At 37.1% G+C, this 16,289-nt stretch overlaps 1 protein-coding gene across 5 annotated transcripts in view; it reads left to right on the top strand.

Annotated features, from left to right (window-relative positions):
- The window catches only part of Naaladl2 (N-acetylated alpha-linked acidic dipeptidase like 2), a 1,340,311-nt gene that overhangs the window by 1,294,096 nt on the left and 29,926 nt on the right, over positions 1–16,289 (top strand). The gene's annotated exons all lie outside the window — the stretch shown is intronic.

The raw sequence follows: 16,289 nt of genomic DNA, 5'->3' as shown, positions 1-16,289 counted from the left end.
AATGCAAGTTCCCCAATATTTCTGAGTTGCCATCATCTCATAGCATGGTGTTTTAATTAGAATTAGTTTTGTGAGTAATAGTAGAATTCATTGTTTGCTGTTTGATTGGGATAATGATTACTTTGGTTTATACTTTTCTTTTAGTGATGTGTGGGTGGTCTGAATGGGAATAAAATCTCACCATTGTTTCTCTTGTGATTAAGTATATCTACCTCTGATTTCTTTAGATTATGAAAAATAACTACTGATTAAGGATTACCATAATGTTTTAAAGTATTTTAATAGTGACTGCTTGACTAAAAGGTCAATTCATGAATAGAAAGTTAAACAATGGACTCATTGTAAAATTTCCAAAATTTAGTGACTTGACTTATGTACAAAAATTTTTAAATTATTTATCATTGTATATGTTTGTTTTTATAGTTAATGAATAAATGTATTTATATGCTTTAGGATGATATATCCTTTGCATACTTTTATTTTATCTTTGTAAGAGAAAGAATCTCCTGTATTTTAAGAGAAACAAAATTAATATACTAAGTTCCAAGCTCATTTTTAAATATTCCTTTTGTCTCTATGAAAACAGTGTGTCTCAGTGTGACAGAAAGCATTCCCATGCATTAGGTTAACTTTTATCTAGTCCTTTACAAATTTCAGTTTTCAATGATTACTTTCTACATGCACTTTGTCTAACTTCTTTTTGTTGTTGTTGTTGTTGTCAGTACATTTTAATTCCATTGCTATTATAATCAATCTGTGCTACTACTGAAATACAGCTATAAGGGAAACTGAGGCAGAAACTGATAGATGTAATTACAAAAGAGAAAATCAGTTTTCTTCCCACCTCACAATAGTCTTTCATAATACTTCATCTAAAATTTGAAAATAACCACAATTAATGAATAAAATACTATCTTCTAGCCTAGACTAGACTTATAGCCCAACTTATACCCTTGAAAAATATTTCTTTTATTCCACCATCTATGCTGGCTTCATATTCATTTGGCTTGATCCTCAGTTCTTCAGCTCCATTTCCAAAGACTAACCCATTTGTTGTCTGTATGTTTATGCCATCTGGAGTATAGGATCTGTCTGGATGCTGGAAGACAAAAAAGGGATTGTCATAAAAGATACCCAATCTGTGGCTGGTTCTTTGATGAATGAAAATAGAAGTTGGGGCACGATGGATGCATAAACCCAGCCATGTGAGCATGTTCTCTGTAGCTAGAGTTTTCCTGTCTGGCCCACAGTCAGGACAAATCTCTCTCACCTGCCAGTCCCACAGCCGCTCAGACCCAACCAAGTAAACACAGAGACTTATATTGGTTACAAACTGTATGGCCGTGGCAGGCTTCTTGCTAACTGTTCTTACAGCTTAAATTAATCCATTTCCATTAATCTATACCTTGCCACATGGCTCGTGGCTTACTGGCATCTTCACATGCTGTTTGTCATTGTGGCGGCTGACAGTGTCTCTGACTCAGCCTTCCACTTCCCAGCTTTATTCTCCTCCTTGTCCCGCCTATACTTCCTGCCTGGCCACTGGGCAATCAGTGATTTATTTATTGACCAATCAGCAACACACTTGACATACAGACCATCCCATAGCAGTTCTCAGTGGTTGGTGTGAAACAGAGTATATGTTCACTGATGTAGATTGTTGCTGGACAGTGGGATGAGAACCTTCATGCCCACACTCATGTCCTAGGTCACTCAGAGACTTTGAAGGAAAAAAGGGCTGATTGTGCTGCATAGCATGCTAAACCACCCTGCTCTAGGCACCATCCCTTTCAACACACTTTGAGCCTTTTCACGTGAGATCCTTCCAATCTTCCTCACCTTTGGAAGGCAGAGTGAATTAGTGGTTAAGATTATGGACTCTGGGGTTGGAAGATTTAGGTAAAATTTTATTTTTACATTCTGACTGGTTTCCCCTCCCTCCCTCCTCTCTTCCCGTTTCCTCACCCACCCTGTTCCCTTCCCCCACCCCTATTCAATCCATTCCTCCTTTGTTTCAGTTCAGAAAGGGACAGGCCTCCCATGAGTATCAACAAAACATGGCAAAGTTGCAGTGAAGAGTAAGCACTTCTCCTTGTATTAAGACTGAGCAAGGCAACCCAGTATGAGGAATCTGTTCCCAAGAGCCAGCTGAAGTGTTAGGGACAGCCCCTTCTCCCTTGTTAGGAGTCACACAAGTATACCAAGCTCGTAGGATCTCACAGAGACTGAACCAACAACCAGCAGGCCTGCATGGGACCAACCTAGGCCCTCTACATATATGTGACAATCATGTAGTTAGAAAAGATTTTTAACCTCCCTGAGCAACAATTTTATAAGCTAGCAACTTGTTATCTCTGAGAAGTTACTTTTAGAGTTAAAAGGAAAATTTAAAAGGACAATTTGTGTTTTGTAGACCTTTCAAATTTGGAATCATAACTGTTTCATTGTTTTGTTCATTCAATGCATGCCTAATGACTGGAGCCCAATAGAACTCAGAACCAGTTTTATCTCACCTTTCTGTGCTACATTTAAACTACAAAGCAAAAATACTAAACAACAGCTTATAGACAGTTGGTTGGAGCTGAGTGGTAGATGCTTGTCTATCATGTGCAAGGCCTTGGAGATGATGATCCCCAGGGCTTAAAAATAGTGTGTGTGTGTGTATGTGTGTGTGTGTGTGTGTGTGTGTGTGTGTGTGTGTGTGTGTGTGTGTGTGAGAGAGAGAGAGAGAGAGAGAGAGAGAGAAGAAATCACACACATGCTATCACACATTTCTTCTGTATGTTGGAAGAAATAAGCACAGTTCTCTTCTGTGAAAGGCTGTTGAAGGGAGACAAGCTTGGAAGCAGTACAAATGAATACATATCTATCATTACCAGGAGCTTAACGAGTTAAGAGACTAAAGATTTATATATACTCAGTTCCAACTTTGGAATAGATCTTCATTTTCTATATGAACCCAGAAACATTTGTGTATTCCCTACTAACTCAGTCTCTCTATCTATAAAACATACATCAATGTCTTCTCTAGACAAAAAACAAGCAGCAGAACACTCACCCACTGTTAAAATAGGAACCCTTCTGTTTTGAAACTGAAGTACAAGTATGGGAGCTTCATCAAGGTTGACATAATCAACTTAAAATTCATGTTCCTAACATCCTTTGCTGATACTTTATCTATTGAACAATGCTGCTATATCAAGAAGCACTTTTGATGAAGTGAACTTTTGGGTTTCAGTAACGTAGAGCTTGGCATGGATTTTGGTTGATTAACAATTTCCTATCATAAACCCTAGGTTTTTTTTTTTTTTTTTTTTTTTTTTTTTTTAGCAAGAATTGTTTGACGTGTGTGTGTGTGTGTGTGTGTGTGTGTGTGTGTGTGTGTGTGTGTTTGTGCATGTGTATCTGTCTGTCTGTCTGTCTATATGCCTGTGTGTCTTTGTGTTGAGGAATGCTGTGTGAGGGTTGGGAAGCTATTGTAGTATTTTTGAAAGATTAGACTATTGTTCATACACTTACCCATTCATCATTATTGATTGACTGTGTACTACATGAAGGCATTGTGTTCAGCTTTGAGACCACAATACTGAATATAAAGAGTCATCAGTCCTGATAATAGACTTGATATATCATCTATAAGTAAAGCATCTGTTCCCATTTTCTTGTACCTCCTATTTTACAAGAGACTTTACTAAGTTCTCGTGTTTGGAGTTCAGCACAGAAAATGAGATTTTTTTTCCTTAGCAGTCAGTACTACACAATTTAGTTCCTTTCTGCTATTACCAGACTAAGGATCCTGTTTGCACTGTTTTGATTTATTAAAAACATCTCTTTTTAGATTTGTTGTTTCTTTCTATTTCAAGTAAGGAAAACAATATTGTCAGATTTGCAGGAGATACAGCCATTCTGAGTTTGCAACCACTATGATCTCTCTTGTATAGCACATGATTATTTCTCAAAAAATATATTAAAGTTGAATATGTCTTTATATGTTAAAGAATATTAAAAGTAGTAATAATTACAACCTTTGTGCCAAAGCAAGTGTAACTTGTAGAAGGCATTGTGCTGGTCATTTTCCATATATTATCTGCAAACCTTTTAGTAATCCCATCCATTTATGTTTATTATTTTCTTTATACTGAAGAGACAACTCACGTGAAGCATAGATGGACTTGGAACCTGGGTTGTTAAACCAAAATCCACTTTGCTTTCTAAGAGACAGTGATACATGCACTTGACTCAATTTATCCCTAGTTTCTTCAGAAGTCAATAATAATTTTAGCTAGATATTTATGTTCGTATAGTCTATTGTTGCTTGAAATCCCTTAGCCTCCAATGGTGACTCTCACAGATATGCATCTGCGGGATTCTGACTCTGTATCTGGTGTTGGAAAATACATACTCTCTATTATTCTGAATCTTACCTGAAGTATGGCCTTATTCCTTCACATTTCCATAAATCTTAAACTGAATTACAAGGGAAGCAACATTTATTCCCTAGAGGCATATATTACAGTTGGAAACCTTTTTACAAAAATATCATGTCATATAAAGAGGGTCACAAAAGCAAGACCAAGAATTGAGTCATAAGTCATGAAGCCTGAATGCCATCAACCAGTCATTCAAGGAGCAGGTATCTACCTTCTCTGGCATGTTTTTTCTTTTGACCAATTAGTTAAGATAGACTGGGGAGTATCTAAGATTATGTAAGTATTTATAAAAGCATGCATTAATTTTCTATTCCTTTAAGATTCACTACTGAGAAATAGTAACCTTGATAATAGTAGACAACTTAGAAAGTCCAAGTGCTTTGAGAAAGATTTGTTATGGCTTCGTTATTTTATTTCCCATTTCTCTATTTCCAGAGCAACACATTTTAGCATTTTCATGTGTGTAGTATCCAGATAACTTACTGTCATATGAAGAGAATTAAGAAAAGTGGTCACACACAGTACTTTGTTTATATTCTCTTAGGCACATAATGTCTCTCTCTCTTTCTCTTTCTCTCTTTCTCTCTGGTGCAGAGTGAAAAAATATCTGTATGCTGAATAATTCATATGATCATTAAGCACTTAGGAGTCACTTATCTCAAGAAGAAAACATGTCTGCTGATAACCCAGATATTCTGAGTAGCTAAGTTTGAAAGACCCCCACCAAAGGCCCAGACACAGTTCCCCCAGAAACCCAAAAGAGCTGAGGGAAGAGATATCTTAAAATAAACAGAACTGAGTCAGTTCCCCCTTCCTGGAGAGGGTGAAGTTAGGTGTTTTCAAAAGGACAAAGTCAGGAGGTCTGGTAGTGACCAATTAACCACAAGATGCCCCTCTCTGGAGATAACATGACCAGACCCTGGAGATGGGTTGTAAAACTCCTGACAGGGCAAACAGATAAGCTAGAATAAGACAAAGTCCAGACCCGGCAAATATTGGACCAATCAGGGATGGACCCATATTGACCCCCTCCCCCTCTAAGGAATTTTGTGGTTTTTGCCTATAAAAACTAACCTCCCCAAGAAAGAGGAACTCTCCACCCTGCCTTGTGGCATCAGGCATGGTGGACGAGGGTTTCCTGCTTGCTTGAATCAAATAAACCTTGCTATTGCATTCTGAACATCTTTGGTCTACAGTGGTCTCGTTGGTCCTAAAAAATTATAATCATGTTCAGAAGACACCAACATGGGAATTTAGAAAGACATTAAAGAATGACTAAGGAAATATCTATATCACACTGTATAATAATATGTACATATAATAAACAATTTGACATATAATTATTACAATCCTAAAGACACCAAATTGTGCCTGGAAGGATGCTAGCATTTCTTCAGCCTATCATATGAAAACTCATCATCTATCTCCACTAGACCAACCTATGTACAAAAACTGGAAAGCAACCTGTGCTTTCAAAGTACAAATAAATCTTTTGTGTATGTGTTTAAACTTATTAAATACATGAAATCACTTTAATATAACTAGCTCAAATAAAATCATTACACAGCTATTTTAAGGAAACCACTCAAAAACTCTTCTTACAAGTGGATAAAATGACCATGCAAGTGTAAAATCATAAATGAAGCTTCAGAAGGCCATTTTAACTGCATAGATGCTTAGTGAGATGTATGGAATGCAGTGCTGTCCTCAGCAGAATTAGTTTGTGTAGGTATTGCATGTCCTGGATCTCTATGGCTATTTCATGGAATCAAAGGCCATTGGAAGTCAAAGGAATCCTCCACATGAACATGATGTGTTCCTGGTGTTCTTTGAGAAAGTCCATGGATCTTCTGCTCCCTGCCCACTATTTGCCTAAACTGGTACTGAATAACATGGGCCCATTTCTCCTCGAGCCTTCCAAGTTATACTGTGTATCCTTTGAAATGCTTTGATGAAATCTGTAAACTATCTTTTCCTTTATGCTGTTCTTTTACCTGTCTTCAAGGAACTAGAATTTGCCTCATGCTGCATATATACAATGTAGTTTTTATTCAGATTTCTATTGACACTTTTTTTGCTGATATGTAAATTACTCATCAGTTCAGTATCATTTCCACTACTAAAAGGAAATCTCTGGGTCAGAAAAATTAAAAATTTTTAGGGATGATAAATGACAAAAGTTAAATAATAATAAAACTTAATTTTATATCAAATCTGTGACCAATTTGTAGGTAGCATATTTAGGAAAGTAAGCTAATATTTTTTTAAATAGACACAAAAGACAATTACCATATATTTAATATCATATACATACAAAAGACATTTATTTTTTGTACTGTTACATCAATGCCTATGGTTTGGGTGATTTTTTTCTTTAAAATTTTTTTTATTCATTTTACATACCAACCACAGATCCCCCTCTCATCCCTCCTCCTGCTTCCCTCTTCCCTCCCCCAGAAATACCCCCATCCCCTCTTCCAAAAGGGTAAGTCCTCCCATGGTGGGACAGCAAAGCCTGGTACATTCAGTTGAGAAAAGACCAAACCCCTCCCCGCTGCATCAAGGGTGAGCAAGGAATCTGATCATAGGTAATGGGCTCCAAAAAGCCAGCTCATGCACCAGGGATAGATCCTGATTACACTGCCAGGGACCTCTCAAACAGACCCAGCTACACAACTGTCTCCCATATGAAGAGGGTATAGTCTGGTCCCATGCAGGTTCCACAGCTGTCAGTCTAAAATTTGTGAGTTCCTATGATATTGGATCAGTAGTCTCTGTAGATTTCCCCATCATGCTCTTGCCTCCCCTTGATCATATAATTCCTTTTCTCTCTCTTCAACTGGACTCCCCTTGATCATATAATCCTTTTTCTCTCTCTTCAACTGGACTCCTGGAGCTCAGCCTGGTGCTTGGTTGATGCACCTGTTTCCATCAGTTACTGGATGAAGGGTCTATGATGACAGTTAGGCTATTCACCAATCTGATTACCAGGGTCGACCAGTTCAGGCACCCTCTCCACTATTGCTAGTAGTCTATCACGGGTTCATTCTTGTGGATTCCTAGGAATCTCTCTAGCACTAGGTTTCTCCCTTATCCCATAATGTCTCGCTCTATCAAGATACTTCTTTCATTGCTCTCTCACTCCATCCCTCCTCCAGCTCGACCATCCTGTTCCCTCATGTTCTCATCCCCCATCTCCTCACCTCTATTCCTCCCTCTCACCCCCAGTTTACTCATAGAGATCTCCTCTTTACCCCTTCCCAAGGTGATCTATGCATCCCTCTTATGGTCCTCCTTGTTAGCTAGCTTCTGTGGAGTTGTGGGTTGTAGTCTAGTTATTCTTTGCCTTATATCTAGTATCCACTTATGAGTGAGTACATACCATGTTTGTCTTTCTGAGTCTGGGTTACCTCACTCAGGATGAATTTTCTAGTTGCATTCATTTGCCTGCAAATTTTATGATATCATTGTTTTTTGTTTTTTGTTTTTGTTTTTGTTTTTACAGCTGAGTAATACTCCATTGTGTATAAGTACAACATTTTCTTTATCCATTCTTCAGTTGTGGGGGTTCATCAACCACACATCTCACAGAGGGTCTGATCTCCAAAATATATAAAGAACTCAAGAAACTAGACAGCAAAATATCAAACGATCCAATTAAAAATGGGCTACAGGTCTAAACAGAGAATTTTCCATGGAAGAATCTCAAATGGCTGAAAGACTTTAAAGGAATTGCTCAACATCCTTAATCATCAGGGAAATGCAAATCAAAACAACTCTGAGATACCATCTTACACCTGTCAGAATGGCTAAGATAAAAAACACTGAAGACACCTTATGTTGGAGAGGATGTAGAGCAAGGGGAACACTCCTACACTGTTGGTAGGAATGCAAACTTATACAGCCACTTTGGAAATCAGTATGGTGGTTTCTCAGAAAATTGGGAATAAATCTACCTCTAGATGCAGCTACACCACTCTTAGGCATATACCCAAGGAATTCTCAATCTTACCACAAGGACACTTGCTCAACTACATTCATAGCAACATTATTTGTAATAGCCAGAACAACCTAGATGCCCCACAATTGATGCTTTTTCTTGTCTTCTTCTAGTTGTTATTTTATTTATATTTTACTATCAATGAGGTAGAAATCCTTTCCTCTGCTTTACAGCACTTATCTGGGTTTACTAATAATCCCTATTACAGCTGTTAATTCAGCAAATACTGAATGTCTGCCAATATCAGACCTGCCATGTACAGAGAAGAATTCGACACACAGATCTCAAGTTCAAGGCTTTATGCACTTTGTCCTCTAGAAGTAAAGAATGAATAGACAGGGACCAAATGACTATATCTTTACAAGTATTAAAACTGACTTAACTGAAAGAACTAAACTTTTCTTTTTCTTTTATGATAGCCAAATTGATTTGGTACAGGAATGTAGGATGAAATTAGAAATTAGGAAGTCAACTAGAGGCCATTAAGAGGAAATTAGATGTTATTAAGAATGGTTTGAAATTTTGATTATATTAGCAAACTTAATCAACTACAATTGTATCTATCTATATATCACTGACTACCATGTGATGGAATGAGTACACAGGTAAGAAAAGAAAGAGGTTAAAATTTTTATTTTAAATCTAGGTATATCAAGAAAACAAAGATTCAGCCTGGAAAATAGCAAGTTCCAGGACAGCCAGGGCTAGACAGAGAAACCCTGTCTCAGAAGAAAAAAAAAAGAAAAGACAGAAAGTGAGATGCTGAGAGAGAGAGAGAGAGACAGAGAGAGACAGAGAGAGACAGAGACAGAGACAGATAAGCAGAGAGAGAGAGATCTGTAAAGTAGGCAGGTGAGAAACTTGCAATTTTGAGGTCACAATCTATATTGCCATTTTGGAAATTGAGTTAGAATAGGGGTAACTGTTGTTCAAATCTTAGAAATGGTCATATAATGAAAAACCCGGAGCCAGATATTGGAGTGATAGCTGAAAGATTAGAGAAGCAGAGCAAGCCACAGTCACCACCTATTACCTCACCAGTTCCACAAATCCTCTGACTGAAAGCCTCTGAGTCCTCACCCAAACAGGTCTCAGCTAAATTGCCTTAGTTCGTGTTTCCTCACGCCTTATATACCTTTCTCTGCCCAGCTGTGTCACTTACTAGAATTAAAGGCGTGTGTGCTTCCCAGTACTGGGATTAAAGGTGTGTGCCACCATTGCCTGGCTCTGTTTCCAGTGTGGCCTTGAACTCAGAGATCCAGACAGATCTCTGTCTCCTGAGTGATAGGATTAAGGGTGTGTGCCACCACTGTCTGACTTCTGTCTAATCTAGTGGCTGGCTCTGTCCTCTGATCCTCAGACAAGTTTATTAGGATATACAATATATCATTATAGTTTTCTCTCTCTTTCTCTCTCTCCCTCTTTTTTCTTTCAGGATATCTCAGTTTTTGCTCTTAGGTCCCTTAACTGATTATGTGACACCTTAAATTAGATATTAAGGGAAGTCTCCTTTACTTATGTCAACTGGCTGCAGATATAATTCATCTATACCATGCCTCTATAGCAATATAGAGATGAACATTTGATCACATGACTAAGCTGATTAGCTTAACTAATTTAACACATAAAATTAACCACCATAGAGATGATTTGCTGGAAAGGGAAACAAAAAAAAGTTGCATTTTTAATTGGAGATTTTGGAAACAGAATCTACAAAAGTAGTGCTGGATTGGATCACTGGGTGAAAATATGGTGTAAATGAACAGTAACCAGACTTCTCAAAGGATAGTATATTTTAACAGGTATAATGTGTAGAGATAGAATCTGTAAAAAGGGATTCTCCTCATTTCAGTTCATAGTTTCTTATTGACAGGATAAGATCTCCATTGCTAAAGATATTAAATAGAGTTAGGAAGAAATTTTTTTTGCATTTGTCTGATTATGTTTGCTATTCCCAATATAGACAAACATTCACCTTGCCATGCAGAAATAATTACATACAAATGGTAATTGCCTCCTTGTTCTGATGTGTGAAATTGGAGGAACTATGGCCAAACACTTCTGGAAGGAATAGCCTTCAGATATTCTGGATAAACAGTATCCTTTGTTTTTGCTAAACATAGCAGGTCCCATTTTCTAATGAAAGCTTCTGTCTACTTCATCAGGGAGTCTGGAAGAAATGGAAATTCAGTGTAATGTTATACAGAAGTATTCAAAAGCTAATACAATGTAAGCTAGTTAAACATATTTCCTGTAGATTCCTTGTTTCCCAGTCCTCTCTCCTTTTCTGCACTATGATATTCAATAAAAAAAAAGTCTAATGAAAAGATCAATAAGTGTTTTTAAGGCTAAATTCATAGTGTCTGCTTTTCCTTCTAAATGAAAATGTCAAATAGATAAATAGAAAATAATTTTGGACTTTCAATTTTAAAAATTAAAAGTAGACAGATACGTTTCCAGAATCACATCTAGAGGATGAAGAACACTGTTGCTTCATTTCATGAACTGTTGGCTTCCTTTGTGCATTCAATTCTATAAATCATGTGTCTTAATGACCCAGAGGATTAGAGTCTCTAGATTTAAATCAGTGTTATCTATATACAAGTTAGATTAGTTTTGAGTAAATTTCATTTATCTCAGCTCATTAAAGTACACTTTTGTCCAAAGATTGGCTTTTCATGACTTCATAAATTGTGTCAACCTTAGCCTGAAAATATTAAATAGATAATTTCAAGAAACAGAGTTTACAAGATTTAAATTGTGCATCCATTGCAGTATCATGCTGAAATTTTAAGGCATCATATTCTGTAACTCAGGAAGCAAATTTCTCCCTTGTCTAGTGTTTCCACAGGGTGTAAACTACTCATCTCATCTTCTCAGATGTCATGAAAGTGTCAGAGCATAAGAGTGTACCAACCTTGTGATCACATGATCTTAGGATAATAATGCTGCCTCAAAGCCAGAAAATGTTTTCTGGCAACTTTATTCAACAATATTATTGTAATTGTTTAGTTACAAGATATGAGAACTATCATTGTTTTTTCCTGTGACTTATTTATAAGTATGCCTAGAAAAATGAACAATACTATCTTTGGTCTTAAGCATCTCTAAGAGGTGTTAAATGTCTTGCCCTGAGTAAAGTTGATATATTACAATATCAAGCTATTTTATAAATGTCTACATAAATTTAATTTTTGCTGAATAAGTAAATCAAAACTTTCAAAAAGATCATTTGGTTTATGTTACAAAATTTTGGTAGCAGTATATATAATATATATGTTATATATATTCACATAGTATATACTGTATGTGGCATAAACGAAGTCTATCCATTTATTATGGCTCTCAGAGCAAATTACCATAAATCCAGTGGCCTAAAACCAGGGGGATTCATTTCTTCATAGTTCTGCAAGACCAAAGCCAGCCATCAGTTGTCAGTAAGCTGTTCTCTCTGGAGGCTCCAAAGGAGAATTCATGCCTGTCACTGCCAGTACACCTTGGTATTGCTCTGTCACTCATACCTCTACCTACTCCTCCCATTCTTTTCTTTTTTTTCTCTTTCTGCATAATATCATTCTACATCTTTTTTTAAGGCATTAACAGGCCAGGAGAGATGGCCTCTAGCAAATATGAGGACCTTATTTTCTATTGTTTATCTCTAATTGATGTCATTGTTTCAAGTATGTAGTAACTATTCATGCTTGTCTACATTCTCCCATATTACTTCACCCTTCTTAAGGGGCAGTCTGCTGACTTTTGTGAAAGTTATCAGCTTTCCCAGTTCCTTGTTTTAGTTTAATTGCTTAGAGTAAGCAGGGATGTTACCTCCACAAAGGAACTCATCCCTATCTCTGTTCACCCTTGCTAGTACAGGAGAGTGGAATTTTAAGCTTTCTTGTACTTCAAGTATATTCATCACTGGGTAATAATCAACAAAAATGTTTGTCGAAGGACCTTTGAGACCCTAGTGTAGAAGACTTGCAAGCTCAGTTCCCAAGTTTCTCTGAAGTGTACATATATTCTGAGAGCATAAATAAGAAAACTGGCAATAAGTATCATCTGTTTATTATTGAGTGAAAGTCATGTTTTTTTCTTTTTTTTTTTTTCTTTTTTTGGTTTTTCGAGACAGGGTTTCTCTGTAGCTTTGCGCCTTTCCTGGGACTCACTTGGTAGCCCAGAAAGTCATGTTTTAACATGCATTTTGCTCATAGATTAAGGAAGTTGATATTGTGAGGCCAATCACGTAAACATTTCCCTCCCATATAGCATATGTGGCTTCTTGTGTTCAAACTGTGTCTTTTCAAAGATGGTAAATTATTTATTTATGTATTCTTGATGATCTAAACACACTTGAGCTTGAAGGTCAGAACAGAAAACTGAATCCTAAACTCCTGCTTGAGGATGATGAATGAGACATGTAGCAGTTCACTTTGTGAGGATGCAATTAAAGATCTGTCAACATTTCTAACACACACTACTATTTCAGGGAATGAAAGCATGACCATCTGTCTTTACCCTATCTTGAGTTACAAGAAGTAAGCTTTCAGCTCTGGGAGGGCATCTGCCAATTCTTTTAACAGGATTAGTTTTATTTACTATGTTTTTTTTTTTACTAAAGTGCTAAATAATTAAATCTAGGCTGTGCTATTTTCCAGCAGGTTTGTAAACACATTTATAAGTAGCATCCTGTGGCCAGGAATGTTCAACTTACATGATTATTAAGAAATGTAGGGGGCTAGAGAGATGGCTCAGAGGTTTAGAGCACTGACTGTTCTTTCAAAGGTCCTGAGTTCAGTTCCCAGCAATCACATGGTGGTTCACAACCAACTTTGATGAGATTTGGTGCCCTTTTATGGTATGAAGGCATACATGTAGGCAGAACACTGTTTACATAATAAACAAATAAATAAAAAAAGAAACGTAGGGCTAGAGATGTGGCTTAGTGAGTAGGGCACTTGCCTCGTATATACAGAATCCTAGTTTCAGTCTCCGCACTGCAAGCATATAGCATCATCAGTCTTTAGGACCACATCTGGCAACACCATCAGTTCTGGGCACCACATCCGGGTAATACCATCAGTCCTCAGCATCACATTTGGGTAGCACCATCAGTTCTCAGGAACACATTCTGGCAACATCCATGTCTAGGAGGTGCAAGCAGGAAAATAAGAGTCGGAAGTTAACCTAGCACTAAAAATGTACATACATAAATACATTTTTAAAAGAAAGTCATTTCAGATCTTAATATTTTACGTATATACACTTGAAGATTAAGAAAAAAATTAAATTGCCATTATTTAAATGTCTGGCTTCCTCCTACTCCATTATAAGATGCCTATGTAGAGCTTCGCACTACGAATGAATGAAGAAATCTTGACTTATTAGTTTTCTCAGCTGTTAAATGTAAAAATTGCTTGTACTTATATGATCTGAATTTCCAGAGGTATACTGCTCAACATGGTAGTCACTGATAACAGGATTCATTAACAATCTAAAACATACTTAGTCCAAATGTAGTTGGTGAAAGCAGAATACAAGAGGACTGGAGACTAAATAATGATCATGCACTGAAAAACAGCACACTAAAATTTTTATATTGATTAATGTTAAAATAATAGTCCTGAATGGACTTATTAATGGCTTCATGTGATTTTTTAAAACTTAATTTCTTGTAGCCTCTAGGGAATTTTAAATTGCACATGCAACAACCATTCATTTATCTGGTTGGTGTCACTTTAAATGTTTTTCTAAACCCAATTTTTTTTTTTTATAGATGAAACACATGACTGATTAAACTTGATTCAAATCAAGAAAAATATTTCCAAGGTCTTATCAAAGCATACTGATGATTTTTTTTGAGGGGGGAGTGATTGGATAGTGAAAATGTAGTATAGATACATAATACAATTTTATTCATACACAAAGAAAAATAAAATTTTCAGGGAAATAGTTGGAGCTGGAAATATTATGCTAAGTGAAGTATCCTAGCTTCAAAAGACAAATTACACACTCCCTCATACGTGCATCCAGGCTTCTATTTTTATGTATGTACATTCATGTGGGAGTATTGCAAGTATGGGTAATGAACCAGAAATGGACCATGCGAAGGGAAAAATGAGTTTAAAGGAAGGATGCATGCGGGGTGGGTAATAGCAGAGTTGTGACATCCGCATGGGAAGGCGAGTGCTGGAGGAGACTGGGAGCAAACAAGAGGGAAGAATGTGCACTGCTAGAGGGGGCCTGGGGAAAGAGGACCAAGGAATGCACAGTGTGTTTGAGAATTTCATAAGCTTGCGGCACTTTTTCATCCCTTCAGCCATGGCTCTTGCTACCTTTTCCTAATCTATGATTGTCTCCTTATCCCCAACAGACTTTTTACTTCTCTGGTCTTGTTTGGAAACCCTCTCTTTCATTGTCAGTAAAGTGAAATTTTACAAATTTGACTATCTGCTTTTATTTGTTTACTGTTAGGAGACTTTTACATTTGATCTATTTATTGTGCCCTTTAAATTATGAAGCATTTTTCTTCCAACTTCAACATCTCAAGGTTTTAATTTATATTCCAATTTTGTTTAAGATATGATATTCAAAATACCTTCTAAAATATTTGATATAGTTAAAATATCACCTCCATGTAAGAAGAATTGTAAAAGATCTTATTAATAAAAACCCAGAGCCAGATATTGGGGTGAAAGCTGAGAGATCAGAGGAATAGGATAAGCCGCAGCCAATCTCAGCTTACCAACCCTCAGGCTCCAGAGCTACTTCCTGTATACTCACACTTTATACCCTTTCTGTGCCTGCCATCTCACTTCCTTTCTCCACCCAGCTTCATCACTTCCTCTTTCTGCCCAGCTCTATCACTTCCTGTCTGTCTGTACAGACCTCTATGGTTAACTAATGCTGGGATTAAAGGCATGTACCACCATGTCTGGCTCTGTTCCCAGTGTGGCCTTGAACTCACAGAGATCTGGATAAATCTCTGCTTCTCAAATGCTAGGATTAAAGACGTGTGTTACCACTGCCTTACCTCTATATTTAATACAGTGTCTGGCTTTTTCCTCTGATCCCCAGATAAGCTTTATTGAGGTGCATAAAAAATATCACCACACCTCCAAAGTTCAGATTGAAATTTCTTTTCCACTATGATTGTGCTTGGATATGGCAACTTTAAGAACTGATCAGGTCAGGAGAATCTGTGATTATAAATGGATTCCTACCTCTCTCAAGGGATTGGGTTACTATTGAGGCTTTGTAATAAAAGCTCGCTCTGCTTCTCATAGATTCTTCATGTCCTGTTTCATCTCCTGTCTGTCTTGTGGTGCTCTCTGACCTGTGATGATGCTGTGAGAAAGTCCTCAGCAGATAAAGCCCTTTGATTGTGGGCTGCTTAGGAAACTGTCAGCATTTAACTTATTATTGCAATTAATCACCTGGGCAGTGATATTCTGTTATAGAAGCATAAAATGTGCTTAAATCTCTCAGTGACAACAAAAATCCCAATTAATGATACTCCGTTCTTCTTCATAACAGGTAATGCAGATAACTGTGAAGGGACCAGAGCCTGAGACAGGAAGCACACATTTGTAGGTCATACGGGTCATATAATCCTTCTCCCTTCCTTATCTCTCTCCTTTTCTCTTCTCTTACTTGCTTTCAGAGCAATGTCTTCACCAGCATGAAACTTTTCTGCTGGTTCAAGTTCATATCATTACATTGCGAGATACACAGAGTTTTTGCTTTCAGGGTGGGTGGACAAGTGTTTAATTCTTGAGATAAACTGCCTCTTTGTTTGAAAGCAGCTTCAGGAAAGCATCTCTAACCTGAATGTTAAAGCAATATGACTGTCACAGAGTGAG

The sequence above is a fragment of the Peromyscus californicus genome, unplaced genomic scaffold, assembly GCF_007827085.1.
Source record: "Peromyscus californicus insignis strain IS unplaced genomic scaffold, ASM782708v3 Scaffold_9__1_contigs__length_137607984, whole genome shotgun sequence".
NCBI lineage: Eukaryota > Metazoa > Chordata > Mammalia > Rodentia > Cricetidae > Peromyscus > Peromyscus californicus.
Note: the sequence above shows the minus strand (reverse complement) of the source record. Positions and strands in the feature narration are given on the sequence as shown.